The sequence below is a fragment of the Mauremys reevesii genome, linkage group 2 (genome assembly GCF_016161935.1).
Source record: "Mauremys reevesii isolate NIE-2019 linkage group 2, ASM1616193v1, whole genome shotgun sequence".
NCBI classification, from domain to species: Eukaryota; Metazoa; Chordata; order Testudines; family Geoemydidae; genus Mauremys; species Mauremys reevesii.
Window position 1 is genome coordinate 74,564,417 of NC_052624.1, and position 16,652 is coordinate 74,581,068.

A 16,652-nucleotide genomic window follows, 5' to 3' on the forward strand; every position below is an offset into this window, starting at 1 on the left:
TCTCTGGGAGGCTTTGAAAACCCATTTCAATAGTGAGCCACAGTAATGTGCACCACTTATCTGTGTTGTGTCTTCCCACACCATCCCCTCCATCGCATCAGTTTCCCTGTACCTCGCCTGCCCCCTCCACCCTCGTGCTTGGAATAAATAAAGGGTTTCATTCTCAAAACATTGAACTTTTTGCTCAAGAATAAAGAAACTGAAAGTCCAGCAAAATAATTCAACCTTGGGCAAATGGTGTGAGAGATTTGGGAAGGGAGAATCCAAGTCGGATTGTCTGTATAAGCACAGAAGTCTTGCCCATCAAAGGTCTTTGAATGGTTGCCTTTTGTTCTTAGTACCCTCCTCCAGTGCCTCCTGCGATACTGCACTTCCCCTCTCCCCTGCACCTCCTGGAATGTTTAGGGGAAAGGGATTGGGAATAGGGCAATAGGTCTAGCCTCAAGCTCTTTTTCTCGAAGATCAACCAGACACCTCAACATGACTGATTGGTCCTTCATAATCCACAGCATCTCATCCTGCCTGGCATGCTCATGCTCCAGGCATGCTCTCCTGCTATCCACGTCTGTGTCCAGTTTTTCAGACAATGAAGTCCTCCAGGCTCTTAGCTCCATATCAGCTGTCCCAGAAGTATTCATTATCTCATTGAACATGTCATCACATGTTCTCTTTTTCCGTCTTCTAATCTGTGAAAGCCTCTGCACTGGTGTGAAGGCTGTGCTGAAGACCAAGCTTTCCACTGCAAAGCACAAGGCAACCATTGTCTGTGTGGGTCTAGTTCAAAGGTGCTATTTTAAAATCACTTCCCATATTACCCTGAAGTGCAAGCCAGAACATAATCAGAATCCCTAGCTATTCAATGAAGCAGTTTGCTGTTCCAGCCATGGTGAGTATGGCCCAGCATCATGGGCGATGGGTCTTGTGCTGCAACTTGTGGGCAATCCACGTCAGAAGCACAGGTAGGCAGGTGGACAATGCCCCCTCCCCTTGGTGACATGGTTGGTGCTTGGAGACCAGGAACCAGAGTTAAGCCTCCCAAACTGTGTTCTTCATCCACAGGGGCTATGGGGTGTGGGGGTTGTGGCCATGAGAGAACACAGAACACACACACACACCCCCCCGCAAAGCTGCTGGTAGACTTTCAGATTCTGAGGTCAGTGCCAATCCCTGTCACCCAAACCCCTGGCATGTTAGGGAAACTATGGTTGAGGGTTCCGGAAATCACCATGGGTGGGGGATCACATGCTCTGTTGTTTGCAGTGTGAACACTTGTAATGAAAACTTCCACCATCTCCCCTAGATGATCCTATGATATCAGTCTCCTGAAGGTAACAGAGCCAGCAAGGGAGCAGATGCTGCAAGCGTCTGGGTACAGACCTGGTCCTTATGCTGTGTACCGCAATGATGCCAGCAGAGTTAATAGCGGAGTGGCCCTCTCCAAAAATCTGCAAAGGATTGCAGAGTTCCTCCATAAATGTTTTCTGGAGTTCACCAGGGAGGATTCCCAGGCCAACCCTGTGCACATAAACACTCTTTTCGAGGGGTGGGGGGGGACCCTCTGCATAGCTGGAATGGACACTGGGAATCAGATACCCACCGCACCTCACTTTTTCTTCATATTGAACATAAAATGTAGGAGCTTGTAACCCCTACAGTTTAACTGGAATTGCATACTCACCAGAGGAGCCTTCCCTGGCATTGCGCTCAGCCACAATGCTGTCCTACAACCAGCTGGACTGATCCGGGGTTAAAAATAGCTCCTGGCTCTTAGGGAGAATAGATCCCCTGCTTTCCTGTCTCCCATTCTCCTCTTCCTCATTTACAATGTCATTCTAATTGTTGCCTGAGGTGGCCCTGGACTCAGATTCTTGGGAGGTATCCACGCTGTATTTAGGAGTAGAGGTGGGGTTGCCACCGAGAATCACATGCAGCTCAATGTAGACATGGTATATCTGTGGTGCAGAACCAGAATGACTATTCACCTTGCTTGTCCTCTGGTACACCTGCCGTAGTTCTTTATTTTTCATGCGGCATTGCCTTGTGTCCCTGGTGTAGCCCTTCTCCATCTTGCCCTGCTTTTCATAGATGTCAACATTTCTACAGCTGGATCAGAGCTGTGCCTGCACAGACGCTTCTCCCCAGAGCCAAATAAGATCCACCACCTCCTGTGTACTCCAAGCTGGTGCGCATTTGGGGCATTGAGTCTCCATGACTAGCTGGGTTGCCAAGCTCTCCACACTGATCAAACAGGAAATGGAAATTCAAAAGTTCCTGGGGCTTTAAGAGGGGAGGGGAAGGTTCTTGTGTATCTGGCTGCTGTGCAGTGGAGTTGAAAACACTCCCCAGAGTGGTCACAGTGGAGCATTGTGGGACACCTCCTGGAGGCCAATTCAGTCGACTTACACAACACTGTGTCTACACTGCCTCTCTGTTGTCTCATCAGCATCAAATTAAGCTGGTGGAGTAATTAAGTCAATGTAACAGGTGAGTTAGGTGGGTGAAAGAGACCTGGGAGTGTAGAAACCTACGTTATTAGGTTGTCGTAAGGCAGCGTCCATCGACCTAAGTTTGTAGTGTAGACCAGGCCTTAAAGTTTTGGTAGCTCTGCCTGGACCACTGCGGCAGAAGAGGAGATGAAGCAGAAAAAACTGGGTGGATTGTGATGCAACAGACAGACTGAAGTGATAGGGACAGACCAGGAATAGCCATGAATGACCTTCCACAGTTTTAGCATCTTATGGATCCCATCTTAATATTCCCTGAAGTTCCATTCAGTGTATTAGATCTTAGATCTAAGTTTTCATAACTACTTCTGCAAAAAGGATTCTTCATTTATTAAAGTTCTTGTGCAATGTTGCTCACGATGGAAAAATGGCTGTATTTTTAAAATAATTAAATTGACATAAGATTGTGCTGTAGTTGCAGGCATAAGTAAGTGGTAAGTGCACATGCAAAATTTAAAACCTATTTGAGTTCCTAACTGGTACAATTTGATTGACTAACTTCAGCAGATAGAGTGCTAAATACTGTATACAGAACTCAAGAGCGTTTGTTCAGATAAAACTTGTTAGCCTGTTTCCCTGATGATTTGCATACACAAAAAATACTGATAATGCATTCTAGACAAACATCTCAAGTCGGTTTTAGAGATTGCTGTCCCAACCAAAAAAATCACATTCCAATATCAAACTTTTTAGTCTCAAAGGGTAATGCAAAAACTGCCAAATGTCAAGTAGAGACCAGCTCACCACAAAAACTACCTCATGAAAAAGTGATCCTATTAAAATATACGTCCTACCTTAATTAATTTTAATTATTTAATCTCCTATATAAAAATACAGAAGACAAGTTCTGGGCATTGGACAAAAGAGTTCATAGTATCTAAACAAGATTTCCTCCCATGGAGTCAGAGTTCCGAACTTTACAGACTATCACAGCAGTGCACCAAACCAACTATTTTAAAATACCAGAGAGGCTTTTAAAAATATCTTGTTAAAGCCATAATTCTGCAAAAAAATATTATTGTGCAACACAGTTATGCGATTGGCTTCTATGTTGTTCAAAAGAAGAAAGAACACCAGATGAAGTAGAAGCCAAAACTCCAGAAAATTTATAGCAACTTTCTGTAGATGTCGTGCAAAGAGAAATAAAGCACAGGGCAGGACAATACTAAGCTGCACTGTGTCGGGCTATCATAACAAACAGAGAGAATCATATATGTCATTTGAAAACAGAGAAGATCAATTTAAAGCTGGATCACTTCCCACTAAACAGCACACAGAGGGTACACAGAGGAAGCTGAGCTGCCTTTGAAGCACCACCTCTGTAATCTACAGAGGGCACTCTGAATTTGCACAACTAGAATGAGAGTAAGCAGTGCAAATTTTTGCAATTTAAAATTCCGGTTGCTTGTACAAACAGCTTTCCAGGGCCTCCTTCCACACATTTTGGATACATGGTATTCTTGTAGCTGCAAAGGCCCCCCCTTGAAAATGTACAATGTATGAAAGATTGATGTTAATTAACAGCCACAATTAAGCAAACGCCCATAGACTCCTCTCATGTCACTCACAGTACTCCACAGAATTCATACTGTTGTCACATACATACTGTGTGTGTATAATCCCAGGTCCCTTCCCCCACTTGACCTCTTCCCCCTGAGGCCCCGCCCACCACTCACATGGAGAGCGGGTGGAGAGGAACAAGTGATGGGCGGGGCCTCAGGGGGAAGAAGGCGAGCAGGGCAGAGCCTTGGGGCAGAGCACAGGCGGTATGGGGGGTGGGGCCACATTCTGGGAACCAGGGCCCCTTCTGCATGTGGGCCCAGTGCCGTGGCACCATTGTAAATCCGGAACTGTATAATGTATATACTTATATGCACATTTATGGTGGGTATTAGGCACATATTCTTGTGGGCAATCTTTTTACAATCAGACCTAAATACTAGCTCTGACTATATTAAAAGAGTTTAAAAATGTTAAAGAAGACATTACCCTGTTGTTACATGTTTTATAGAAGAAGAAGGTACAAGATGGATTATATAAAAATGTTAGATGAATGCTTAGGCATGGAATTGCTGTGGCTAACTTTTATGAGCCTTGTGCCTCATGATTAATGATTTGTGATTGATCCAACACCCACTGAATTCCATGAGAGTCTTTCCACTAACTTGAGTAGAAGTTGGATGAAGCTCTAAGAGCCCAGCCTTGCTCCCATCACAGTCAATGGGCAAAGCGCCATTGACTTTCTTTGGACAGAAAAAGGCCTAGAGTGTTATAAAATTTCAAGATGAAATTATGTACTTGTGATAACCCACAGGATTTCTTTATAGCCACACATAGAGCACAGTTGAGCCTAGTTCTGTGCCGTAGCTGGTAACAACACATTTTTAAAGCTCATGAAATACCAAATCACAGGTGGCAGATGGATTCACAACTACTGTGAGACAGTGTGAAATATTCATCAGAAAATTAAAAACATTTGAATTGGTCCCTGTTCTGAGCTGGTGGATGCTCCATGAAAACGTTACATTGGCTCCATCTGTGTGTCAGCAGAAAGACCAGTCCAGCTTTTCCTGCTGCCTTTTCGGTCTTGAAGCTGGATTTGTTGAACTTCTCAGGAGGATGGAAGTCTTAGTATTTCTTCTGGCGCTGATTAGCTGAGCCTACTCCCTATGCTTAAAATATGGCTTTTATTGACCCTCTTCTTTTTTTCTCAGGTTCATGGGAGAGAATCAATGTGCACCAAAAGACACAAATGGAGGAATGAGCCTGCCACTACCAAAGACACTGGATGCGGATAGAGGACTATCACTCCCCTCTTCTCCCAGAAATCAATCCACGGTGAGTCTTTGAAGCAAGGGTCTGTCTCAAGCCTGTTGAGAGAACAGTCCCACTTTTCTTGATGAAAAGACATCAGAGTGATGGGCCTGGTATATGAACCAGAACAGAAGAGAACACTGAAATCTTCAAAATAGGTAGGGCTAAGTAGGACTTACAGTGTACGTAGACCTTGTAGTCGCATTCTGCACTGGGGTGTATGTCACCCCTGGTTTGTTCACATTGTTCTCACTCCTTTACATAGCCCAGTACTTCATCTAACCACTATCCTACACTCCCTGCACTTACTTGAACATAACAAGGCCCATTCCTCATCCAAGGATCTCCAATTCTTGTACTCTTTGTCCTCACGTCCTCCACTGACAGCTGCATTCACAGCCTGCTTTCCACTCCCTGTGTTCACTGCTTCTCCCCAGCCATCCACTTCTCTGCCAAAAATGGTTTGTGTATGTTTGTAAAATATATGTGTGCGTGATAGGGTGTACTCTCCCCACACTGGACAGGGAAGGGTCAACCCTGCACTGTGAGCTGAGGAAGCCATGCCCCCTTGTCCTGCTGGGCATGCTTCAACTGGAGCACCAGTATAAAATGGAGCCGCTCAGTCAGGGCTGGCTGCTGAGCAGGGAGGACGCATGTTGCTGGCTCCAGCCTGGGAGCTGATGAAGCCCCGGATTACGAAGGCCAGACCCACCGAAACCCAGGCTGATACCCGGCTACCTGAGAATGCCCAAGAGAGAGCAGAGCCACAGAGAGCTGTACAGGCTGAGGAACCCAGAGACGCCCAGACTGCCGCATCAAGAGACAGGGTAGGAAGTAGCCCAAGGGAGACTATACATTGATCCTGTTATAGTTCTGAGTGATAAGTCAATGTGTTTTGGTAGGATCCCCAGTGACTCAATCATTAGTACACTCACCGCTGACAGGGCCTTGGCCTGGGACCCCAGTGGAGTAGGGAGGTCCTGGGCCCCCCTATTCCAGCCCCCCCCCATGTGATAGCCCATCCCCCCTGCAGACGTTAAACCGCACCTATATTGACTCTGGCCATTAGGCCACACAGTCCTGAGGGAGAGGGCATCAATATTGACTCCAGCCACTAGGCCACAAAACCCTGTGAGAGAGGGCAACCATATTGAGTCTGGCCATTATGCCACACAGCCCTGCAAGGGAGGGCAGCCAGATTGATTCAGACCACTAGGCTGGACTGCTCTGAGGGCAACGGTGAGCAGGTGGACTTAGCTGCAGGGCTATAACACCCTCGCCCTGTCCCAAGAGGGCGACAGGGTGTACTTGCCCTGCAATAGTGAGTATTTTGTAAATAACGCTTTTTTCTCACCTTGCCTCTCCAACCCTCTCCCCTCCACTCAAAGGACACATTTTACAGATGGACACCATCCTACTTCTGTTTCTGCACAAAATGTTCTGAGAACAAAAATGTCATGTGAAAGTAGCCTTGCATGATTTTTTCCCCTGAATCCATGTAAAAAGTATCTATTGTCCTGCAGAGCTGCTTGTTTGGGGGCATGAAATCTCATGTGATAGAGTGAAGACCGTGTGTGTGTATGTGTGTGTGCGTGCGCGTGCACGCACAAAGTATCATGGAGAAAAAAGTATCCTTCCCTCCCCTCACACAGCTCCATCTGAACTATTATCATGTATGTATGCCTGTCTGGAGTCCAACCACTGTGTACTGCTACAAACTGCTATGTCTGTGTGTTAGACTGACATGCTTTGAGCAGCTCTGAAAATTATAAACAGGAGTTTGAGCACATTCTGTGCCTCATCCCTATGGCCCAATTCCTGTCATCCATCAAGTATGTTTTAAAATAGTACATGTTTTTTGGTACTGCAAAATCAACAGTGCTGGAAAGTTGGCAGGTATGCTTGTTTAAATAACGTTCCCAAGTAGTCTGTTGGCAGGTGTTTCCAGAAGACTTTTAGCACAATTCTTTGGATAGGATATGTGCCAATGTACATAGCAACAGGAAAAAAGTGTTTTCCTTTACCATAGTTGGGACACTGCAGTGTTTTAGATGCTAAACTGTATATTCATTTCAGGGGCTTATTTTGGCTTAGTGTCTGTCACCCTACAATGGTAAAATACAACATCTTCCTGCCTATATACCACTGGTGAGTTTCAGAATACGAGTAGGTTATCTCCTTGACAATGAGCCAGCAACATGTTCTACTTCTTATTTTGTCATCTGTGAGGTTTAATTCTTTCAAGAGTAGTTCTTCCTTACCTGGGTTGTAAAGTTTTCTGAACTTCATGATTAAATGCTGTTTTTATATCTGGCCCAAACATGAAAAAGATAGGGGGAGGTGGGCTGGGAGGCCCTAACTTCCTGGCTTTGATTTCTGTTATTGTTGAACCCAGCTTGCCTTAATTGAAACCTGTCCTGTAGATTTAAAAAAAACCACATGACCGGTTTTATAATCCTTCTGGCATTCTGTCCACTTCTTTTCATTGCTGGGTATGTGTTCTAGCCCTAAGATTCTCTCTGCATTATCAGGTACTGTTGGATGCATTCAGGCCCGCTCTCTGACCCCTAAATAGAAACGGTAACTGGAACAATAAACAAAGATCAAAGGCTGAGGAAAACCGTAACTGAAGGATATGCTATTTTAGTATTTAAAAATTAAATGTTTTACTGTAATGTAGGCTATTTTGAGACCATAGGAGCAGCATATTTGCTTGTTAAACAAGCACTTAATAGTTTAATATCAGGGCCTCAAGTAATCTGTAATTCTACAGGCATGGAATTTGCCACAGAATATGCCCCTTGCCACAGAACTGTGCTCCAGAATCTAAGCTTTCATTTCAAAATAATGTTTCTAAGCCATGGGTATGAAGAAAAACACTGGAATCAAGTGTAGACCAATGCAGTTTTATTTACTGAGTTTCCAGACAGGCTGACATAATAGCTCTAAGAGGAGTGAACTGCTCCATTCCCCTCAGTGAAATCCTCATCATCTTCTCCTTAGCCCATCAACTGGGGTCAGGTCGTTGTGCAAGCATCTGCTATCTTTGTCTGTCCAAGACAGCACTAACGCCCACCTGCTTCTAATCTTTTTTGATGAAATCCAACTCAGAATCTCAGATGACTATTGAAATAGTTCATGGTGTTGACATATAATTTTAACAGAAATCAAGTTACTGTGTGTGTTGCACAATCCCAGACTATGTTCCTTGCCATTTTAGGCCCAGTCTACATTAGGAAGTTTTACCAGCATAACTATGTTAGTTTGGAGCATGAAAAAAATCACATCCCCAACTGGCATAGCTATGCTGGAAAAAACCCTAGTGTAGACACAGTTATATTGGCAAAAACTCCCTTGTGGTATAGCCTGTTCTGTTCTGGGGACTGGTTTAAGCTGTATTGGGTGGGTCCACCAAGGGGTTTGCTGGTATAGCTCTACTTGTACATCTATACAGGTAAACCTTTTCAACCACAGCCTTTTCAAGGCTCTCAGTTGCCAAAAGCCCCACATGCCCCTTAGCCTGCTTCCAAAACTTTCAGCTTTCCCACTGGCAACTTGGCCACTTCTGTGTTACAGTGCCAGTACAAAAACCTGAAAATATGGCCTAGCATAAAATAGAGTTTAATATCATCGTATGATTGTACAAATCCTTCTCATATTTCATTCAGTGAAAACCTGCCTTTTTTCATTGAAATTAGCTTCCACAAAATTTCCAGTCTGCAGCACTGGAATGTCACAGAATCCAGGTAGCATGGCTGCATAGGATATAGGGCCATGAAAATCACCTTTTGCCCTATATCCTGCCTGTGTAACTGACATCTAATGCATTGTGCTTGCTTGCCATCCTGAGGGGAACATCTGATTAGCAAAGAGACAGGGCCTCTTCAGTGCATGGACATCCCTGAGAAACTCTGCTGGAGACACTGTGGCTGATTTTCAGAACTAATTTCAAAACTATTTTGGTCATTTTATACGTGGCTATTTCACTTCCTCTTCTGTGCAGATTTTGCTTGGCCGGAAAGGAGAGGGCATTAGTTATTTATTTGTCTTACCATAGCATCTGGGAGCCCCACTCTTGAAAAAGGACCGCATTATGTTAGGCACTGTACAGAGATGCAGGGGAGAGAGGTTGGGGGGGGAATATGGTCCCTGCCCCCAAAAACTTACAATCTAAGTATAAGACAAGAGATAACAGACATGTACAGAAAGAGGGGGCATGCAATAATCAGATGGTATTGGTCAGCATGATAGGCAGTGATCTCAGCCAGAGGTGACGTGTTGGTTGAGGCACGCAGGGTGAAGTGTCCCATCCCCCTCATCACCACCTCCCGCAGCTGCCTGGGTGGGGAGCAGAAGGGGCGGGGCTAGAGCCTCTTCCGGCTGCACTAGGTCGCTGCTCAGTGCATCGTAGCAGCTGCCTGGGAGAGCACGTGGTGGCGGGCTGCTTCCTGCCCAGGCTCAGCTTCTGGGGACAGTGGCAGAGCGAGCCGGAGCCCCACCCGCGGCATGCTCGGAGTTGGCCCCTGACCCGGAAGCTGAGACTGGGCAGGGAGCAGGTTGCTGTTGCCACCCCTCTCCCGCCAGGCTGTCTCCCAGGCAGCTGGCTACATTGCACGAAGTAGTGACCTCCCTGCCCAGGCCTGGCTGCCAGGGAGAGCAGCTGAAAATGCTGGGAGGGAGCCTGCACAGCAGGAGGACAGAGCACCCCCCAGCACCGCATAGTTAATGGGCAGAGGGGAGAATGCGGGGGGTTGGGGCAAGGCAGGGAGGAGACGTGGGAAGTCATCTGTGATCTCAGCACACTGTAGCCTAACTCTTGTCAAACTTTTTGAAGGCATTGTGGTAAAGGAAGATACAGAGGTAGCTTTGTGAATGTTCTTGGGGAGCTCTCCCAGCCACGTAGGATTCTTCATAGTTGGGGCATTTGGCCCGTCTTACGATATTTAACTTATTTATTTATTTATTGCATTTCTGGCCACTACCCTGTTTGTAGATGTGTTCTTAATATATAGAGTTTAACTGAATCATTATTATCCCCACTTTAAAGATGGGGAACTGAGGCCAAAGAGATTAAAGGACATGCCCAAGGTCATACAGGAAATCAGTAGCAGACTCAGGAGTAGAAATCAGGTCTCTTAAATCCCAGGCCAGTGCTTTAACTACCAGACCAGCCTTCTCATCTAACTTTCATGCCTGTAAGAATCCATTGTTCCAATACTCACAGAGGGTGAAATTCACCATTGTGCTGGCTTTTTGCACAGGGATAAAACTCACCCAATACTAGTTTTACTAGTAACTTTCAATAGAAAAAGACCAATAAGCAAGTAAAAAGTGGAAGCATATTCATGTAAATGTGTGAATATCTATGGAAATGTTTGTAAATTTGCCCTGCTGGACCATTTAGATCAATAATAGGGTGAAAAATACTAGAACTGTTGTTTTTTAAAAGCTTCATTCATAAGCATTCTCTTAGTGTGACCCATTTCCAGGAGTTGTGTGTGTTCTACAGTGCTATGCATGAAAAGCCCTCCCCCTTCCCCATTTTATTTTAAATATCCAAATGAATGTAAAAGATACCTCGAAACTGGTTATTTGTCTTGCCTCAGAACAGGTGCATTCCCACTCTCACACTTTTGCTTTCCAAATCAGCCCCACAATACTACTTCATTCCTGAACTAGAGGATTCTTTCTCGTTCTTCGTGTTGATGAAATCGTTGTCTTGTAGTTAATGGATTAAGACCACCACCAACACTCATTACCCATAGACCAACTCCTCCATTCAAGTCATTGTGAGTTTTGCCACTGATTTTTTAGTGTGAGCAGAACTGATCCCATATAGACTACTGATCTGCCATCAGGTGGTGGTGACATCTTTCCCTCACTACCAGCACAGGCCAGATTTAAGCTGATGAACGGGTGCTGAAAAGCTCAGAATTACTTTATCAGTCCCCTTAGCCATCTGGTCCCCCAGAGAAAACATGCCCCACACCTCCTCCTCCAATCCTGAGGGTTGGTCAGGCTGGGGCGGAGTTACTGTTCCCAGGACCGAGGGCTTTTGCTTCCCTGTGAATTTGGGCCAGACACACAACCTCCCCTTTCCTTCTGGAGTTGTATGCAATCTGCTTCTATTGGGGGAAGTGGGGGACAAACTTGATTCTTCCTACTAGTAAGTGGTGGTGATTTTTTCTTTGTACTTTTTTCATGCAAATTAAAAAGCAACAGTCAATTTAAGAAACTTCACGTAGTTGCTTCATCTTGGTTGCATGTAGGAAGTGGAGCTTTGGAGGGAGCTGAGAATCTTTTGAGAGAAGGAATTTCTTGGGGTTTTGAATTCTTCATGGGACACTGATTTTTCTTACAGATACTTTTTTAAAAGGAGAAGTATTCCTGGAAAGAGTTTCTCCCCATAAACATCTGGATCTTTAAGAAACTCTGCCTGGAGGAGGCAAGGGTCTCACCAAAAACTTTCTGTAAATATGGTAAAAAAAAATGTTTGTTCTGAAGAATCTGACAGGCAAAATGGGGATGAATACATTGAGCAATAGGGTGTATTGCCAAGCTCTTTGTCCTGTGATGGGGCATGCACCCCACACCAGCCCTGATGGGGTTAATGAAGGCCTGAGAGGCCAATCAGGTTACCTGGTGTGACTCAGGAATGGGAAGGCCAAGGTTAATTAAGAGTGAAGACCAGCTAGGGCAGCATTATAAAGCCAGGAGGCTGAAGCAGAAGGAGGCTGCAGGGGAAGGAGGCTTCAGGCACTCCCTGGGATGAGGGAGGTCATCAGGGACAAGGAGGAAGTCCAGAGGGAAAAGAATCCCTGAGATCCTGCCCTGGAGTAAGGAGTCTAACAAGAGGCTTGGAGGGGATAAAGTAGCCACAGGGAGTAGAGTGGGCTCCTGCAATTAACCCAGAAACAGGCAAGGGAAGAGAAAGAGGCTATGTAGGAAGGAATCCAGGAAATAGCCACGGAAACGAGGACTGAGCAGACCTGGATTGCTGGTTATAGAGTCCCTGGGCTGGAACCTGGCATAGTTGGTGGGCCCAGGTTCCCCTACCAGCCACTTGTGTAATGGCACAGAACCCTGAGCTGGGGCTGGAGCTGAACACTATCCAGAGAAGGCATCTGGACTGTGAACTAAATGGGGTCTTCACCAGAGGGCAAGTTCCCAAAAGAGAGACTATTGTAGAGAGCTCTAAGGGCTAGTTTCCCAGAGGCACACTAGCAGTGAGGTGAGGACCATGTTACATGGCCCTTGTGGTTGCCTGTGTACAGTCAGCTTGAGAAATTTGTGAGTATTTGTGAGCAGCAGCAGTATTGCTAAGTCATCAGTGGGAATGCAGTGTTAATGATCCTTTCAACTAAAAAGGAATTATTAAATCTTCTCATCTATTAGGAGTTTTATGAAAAAATGCACTACAGTGCAATAGCATCCTTCAGGGGAAAAAAAAGATCACGAAAAGCTCTTGAGAGAAGAATGTGTCAGTCATGGTTGAGTTCCTTATGGGTAGTCACCAGACTCCTGTGCTAGACCCAACCTTTGGATCTCTGTTTTTAAGCCTATTGGGTCTAAGTAGCATCCAGGACTGTCTCCAAGCCCAGCCTCTGTCACACTCCTGGGGTAGAGACTTCCCCATCTACTGCCTTGTTCCTTGGATGTGGGACCTTAGGGTCCACTTGCCCAAGCTCCTAAGACCTGTGCTCACCCTGCAAGACTTCCCAATATCCTAAGCACATCCTCCCTAGAAGGCCACCCTAGTCAGTATTCTGGATTGCTTCTTCACCCTTTAGGGACCTCCTAAAGCAGAGGTGGGCAAACTACAGCCCACAGGACCATCCTGCCCAGCCCCTGAGTTCCAGCCAGGGAGGCTAGCCCCCGACCCCTCCCCTACTATTCCCCCTCCCCCACGGCCTCAGTGCGCCATGCTGCCCGTGTTCTGGCCCGCCGCTCCTGCCGGGCAGTGCAGCGGCATGGCTGGCTCTGGCATGGTAAGGGGGCGGAGCGTGGGGACACAGGGGGCAGTCAGGGGGCAGGGAGCAGGTGGCAGTTGGATGGGGTGGAGGTTCTGGGGGGGGTTGGTCAGGGGATGGGGAATGGGGCGGGGTTGGACAGGCATGGGAGTCCATGTCAGGGGGCGGTGGTGTGGCTAGGGGTCAGGGCAGTCAGGGAGAAGGGGGGGTTGGCTGGGGGGTCCCTGGGGGCAGTTAGGGGTGGGGGGTCCCAGGTGGGGGCAGTCAGGGGACAAGGAGCAGGGGAGGTTGGATGGGTCAGGGGTTCTGAGGGGGGCAGTCAGGGGGTGGGAAGTGGGAGGAGATAGATAGGGGGTGGGGGCCAGGCTGTTTGGGGAGGCACAGACTTCCCTACCCAGCCCTCCATACAGTTTTGCAACCCCGATGTGGCCCTCAGGCCAAAAAGTTTGCCCACCCCTGTCCTAAAGCAAGGGACACACAGAACTTTGGGGAAAAAATGTAAAACCTATCACACTTTACACATAGACAGAGCATAGGAGATATACACATCTATGGGAAAATAACAAACACCAGCATGTAAGACTCTCCCTCAGTATCCTCATCCCACTGGAGGGCCCTTTGGATCTTAGTCAATGTCCTTCCAGGGAGTCCATGATCCTCCTGTCCGCCTTCTCCTCCTTCTCAGTCTTGTCTTGAGGTCCTGGTATCTACTTGCTAGAGAGAGTCTCCTTTTAACAGCAGTTTCTAACACCTTATCTCTTCCATTCTCCAATCCTCTCTGGGCTGTGGCTTCCAACCCTGTGTTTTCCTTACAGCAGGTAAGTGTCATTAGCAAATTAATTGTCTTTGTCTGGTAGTCTCCATTGTCCAGCTTGGACAAGGTTATTCAATTGTTGATGGTCCTTTCCCATCCAGGGATAAACACCTAGGTGCCAAACCCTTTCCCCTTCGCATAGACATGAAGGCTGACATAATCCAACCTGACTGTTACATTAGACAGGGAAAGACATCACCCAGTGTATAAAATCAAACTGGAATTCATAGAGATATAACAGAGAAATAAACTTTAACAGGTGCAATGACTCATACCAGTGGAAAGGGAAAATAATCTTTAGAGGCGGATCAGAAGACAGGAGGAATCTTAGACTACCAGTGCCCAACACACTGTAGTTCCTGGAAGTATATTGTGGTATGCACTCATCTGAGTTTAGCAGTTGATCCCTGTTTACAGAAGAAGATTAAATAGTTGTGCCAAAAGGTCTTTGACAACATGTCATTGTGAGGAATTTTCTTCCCCGGGCCCAGATCTGGAGTTCTGTTCAATCTTGTACATGGGAGCAAGAATCAGGGTTATATGTCCAATCTCATGTACACTCTGAGATACCAATGGGAGCCAAGTCATTGTCCATCTTTTTCCTGAAGAGAAACTGGACACTTTAGAGCAAGGAAGATGCAAATCTTGCAAGTGTTTTTGTAAAACTTATTAGGACTGGGTGAATCTCCTCCCAAATTTTGAAGGTGCTTCCACTGTTTGTTCCCTGTTCAGATTTGCGTTTCAGAAATATCCTAACAAATAAATTCACTATCCAGAACGTTCTCAGAACTGGTGAATTTTAAGTGAATATTTGCAGAAAGCAAATTTTGAACTCATAAGCAGTCATTAGTAACCTGTGCTTTAGAATTGTACTTATCCTGTTAGGGAACAGGAAAATAATACCACATGTCCAATATGAGTCCAGTCAAAGCCAGCCCATACTTCTTGAATTATGAATATTGAATGTTCTCACCCAGCTGCCTGCAAATGATCTATAGACCGAGAATTATTTGCTGAATTTAACCACTGAATAAGTTTGAAAAGTGTATCCGTTTGAGAAAATCACAATCTCTCCACAGACAATTCATGAATGGAAAGAAAAAAAGTACACTTACGTGATTAAATGATTTGCTGCAAAGGATTTACCTAGCTCTATTCTTTACAGTGAGGCAGGAAAAGGATGCTCGTCGTAACAGCAAAATGGAAAAGTAAGAGAGGCTTAGAGTCAGTCGTAAACTAAAATGCAAAGGAAAATTGCGTGCAAAGAACAGGATTCAAATGATGCGGCTAGGCACAGAGTGTAATAGCTTAAGGTCACAGAGAAAGTTACAGCAAAGGGTTCATCATATGGGCAATACACATTTCAAATCCTTCTTGCTTTTTGTTGCAAAGCCTCCCCTGTTGGTGGAAGCAGAATGGTTGTACCATCATGGCAGTGTTCATCCTCTGTGAATCACAACTGCCTTCCTCCTGGCAGGATTTGAATATAGCCACTGAAGAAACAATCGTCTCATTCCTGAATGGCGTACGAAGAAAGAAAGGAAACAGTTTATCAGCAATATTGCATAATAGGGAGCCACTTCCTATTAATTACAAAAATAAAAATATAAAACTGTAACATGAGGATCCCTGAGCTGGCTGATTTGCTAATGTGGAACATTGGCTGGAAAAAGGATGATAATGTGGAACAGGAGGGCATGACTGCTGATCTAATCAAGAAAACATGCGAAAAATACCATACAAAACACTGACCAAATGACTTCATGTGAACGGCAGGTTTCTTCTTCTGCAGCAGGCAGATTGTTCCCAGAAAACATTGTGTACATCTGAGATGATACCTTTCTAATGGGTGAGGCAAATATATAGTGTATCATAGACCAAAAGCAAGTAGTGTTTGTTTCACATACTATAGCTGTCTCAGAGATACATAAGGCATAACTCCATTCTGGATGTGGAAGGGGACAAAGATAACTCAGGCCTTGATCCTGCAGTTGGATCCATGAAAGTGAACCCCTAATCTATGTGAAGCCCCACTGAAGGATTCTGTAGGGTTCTGCACAGGCGCAGTGCTTCACTTGTGTGGGTTTGATTGCAAGATTGAGGCTTACCCGTGACATTCATTGTTCACACAGTGCTTAAGGTGCTTGTAGGAGCTCTGTTTTACTCCGAGTCCTGTTCCTTCCAACTGGCTGCGCATAACAATAAGAGCTGCACAGCACCCTGCCCAGATTCTCTCTCTGGGAAGCTCAGCCCTTAAAGGCACAGGCCCCTCAATGCCACACTACCCAATACTTAAAATCCATTATTTTCTTTATTTTTCCCTCCACCTATGCACTGAGGGTAGATGCGGCTTGCTTACTCTATGCCTTGGTGCTGGCACAGAACTCCCTGTAACCTATCATCACTTTTCTTTTCTGTTTTCAAGCTATCTACAAAATACCTGGGGCCAAGTTGTCCAGAGTTGAAGGTGCTGTATAACTTGGAGCAGAAGCTGGCCCTAATTAAACTTTTAAAATTATGCATGTGTCTGGAAGTTGAAGAAGCTGCTAC

The 16,652-nt window shown here is 45.7% G+C and overlaps 1 long non-coding RNA gene across 1 annotated transcript in view; it reads left to right on the forward strand.

The window, feature by feature from the left end:
• Positions 1–5,326, forward strand: part of LOC120398694 — a 72,617-nt gene extending 67,291 nt beyond the window's left edge. The window contains exon 3 of the long non-coding RNA XR_005594636.1: positions 5,219–5,326. This is a non-coding gene — a long non-coding RNA (uncharacterized LOC120398694). The remainder of the gene's footprint in view (positions 1–5,218) is intronic.
• Positions 5,327–16,652: the final 11,326 nt, after the last annotated feature.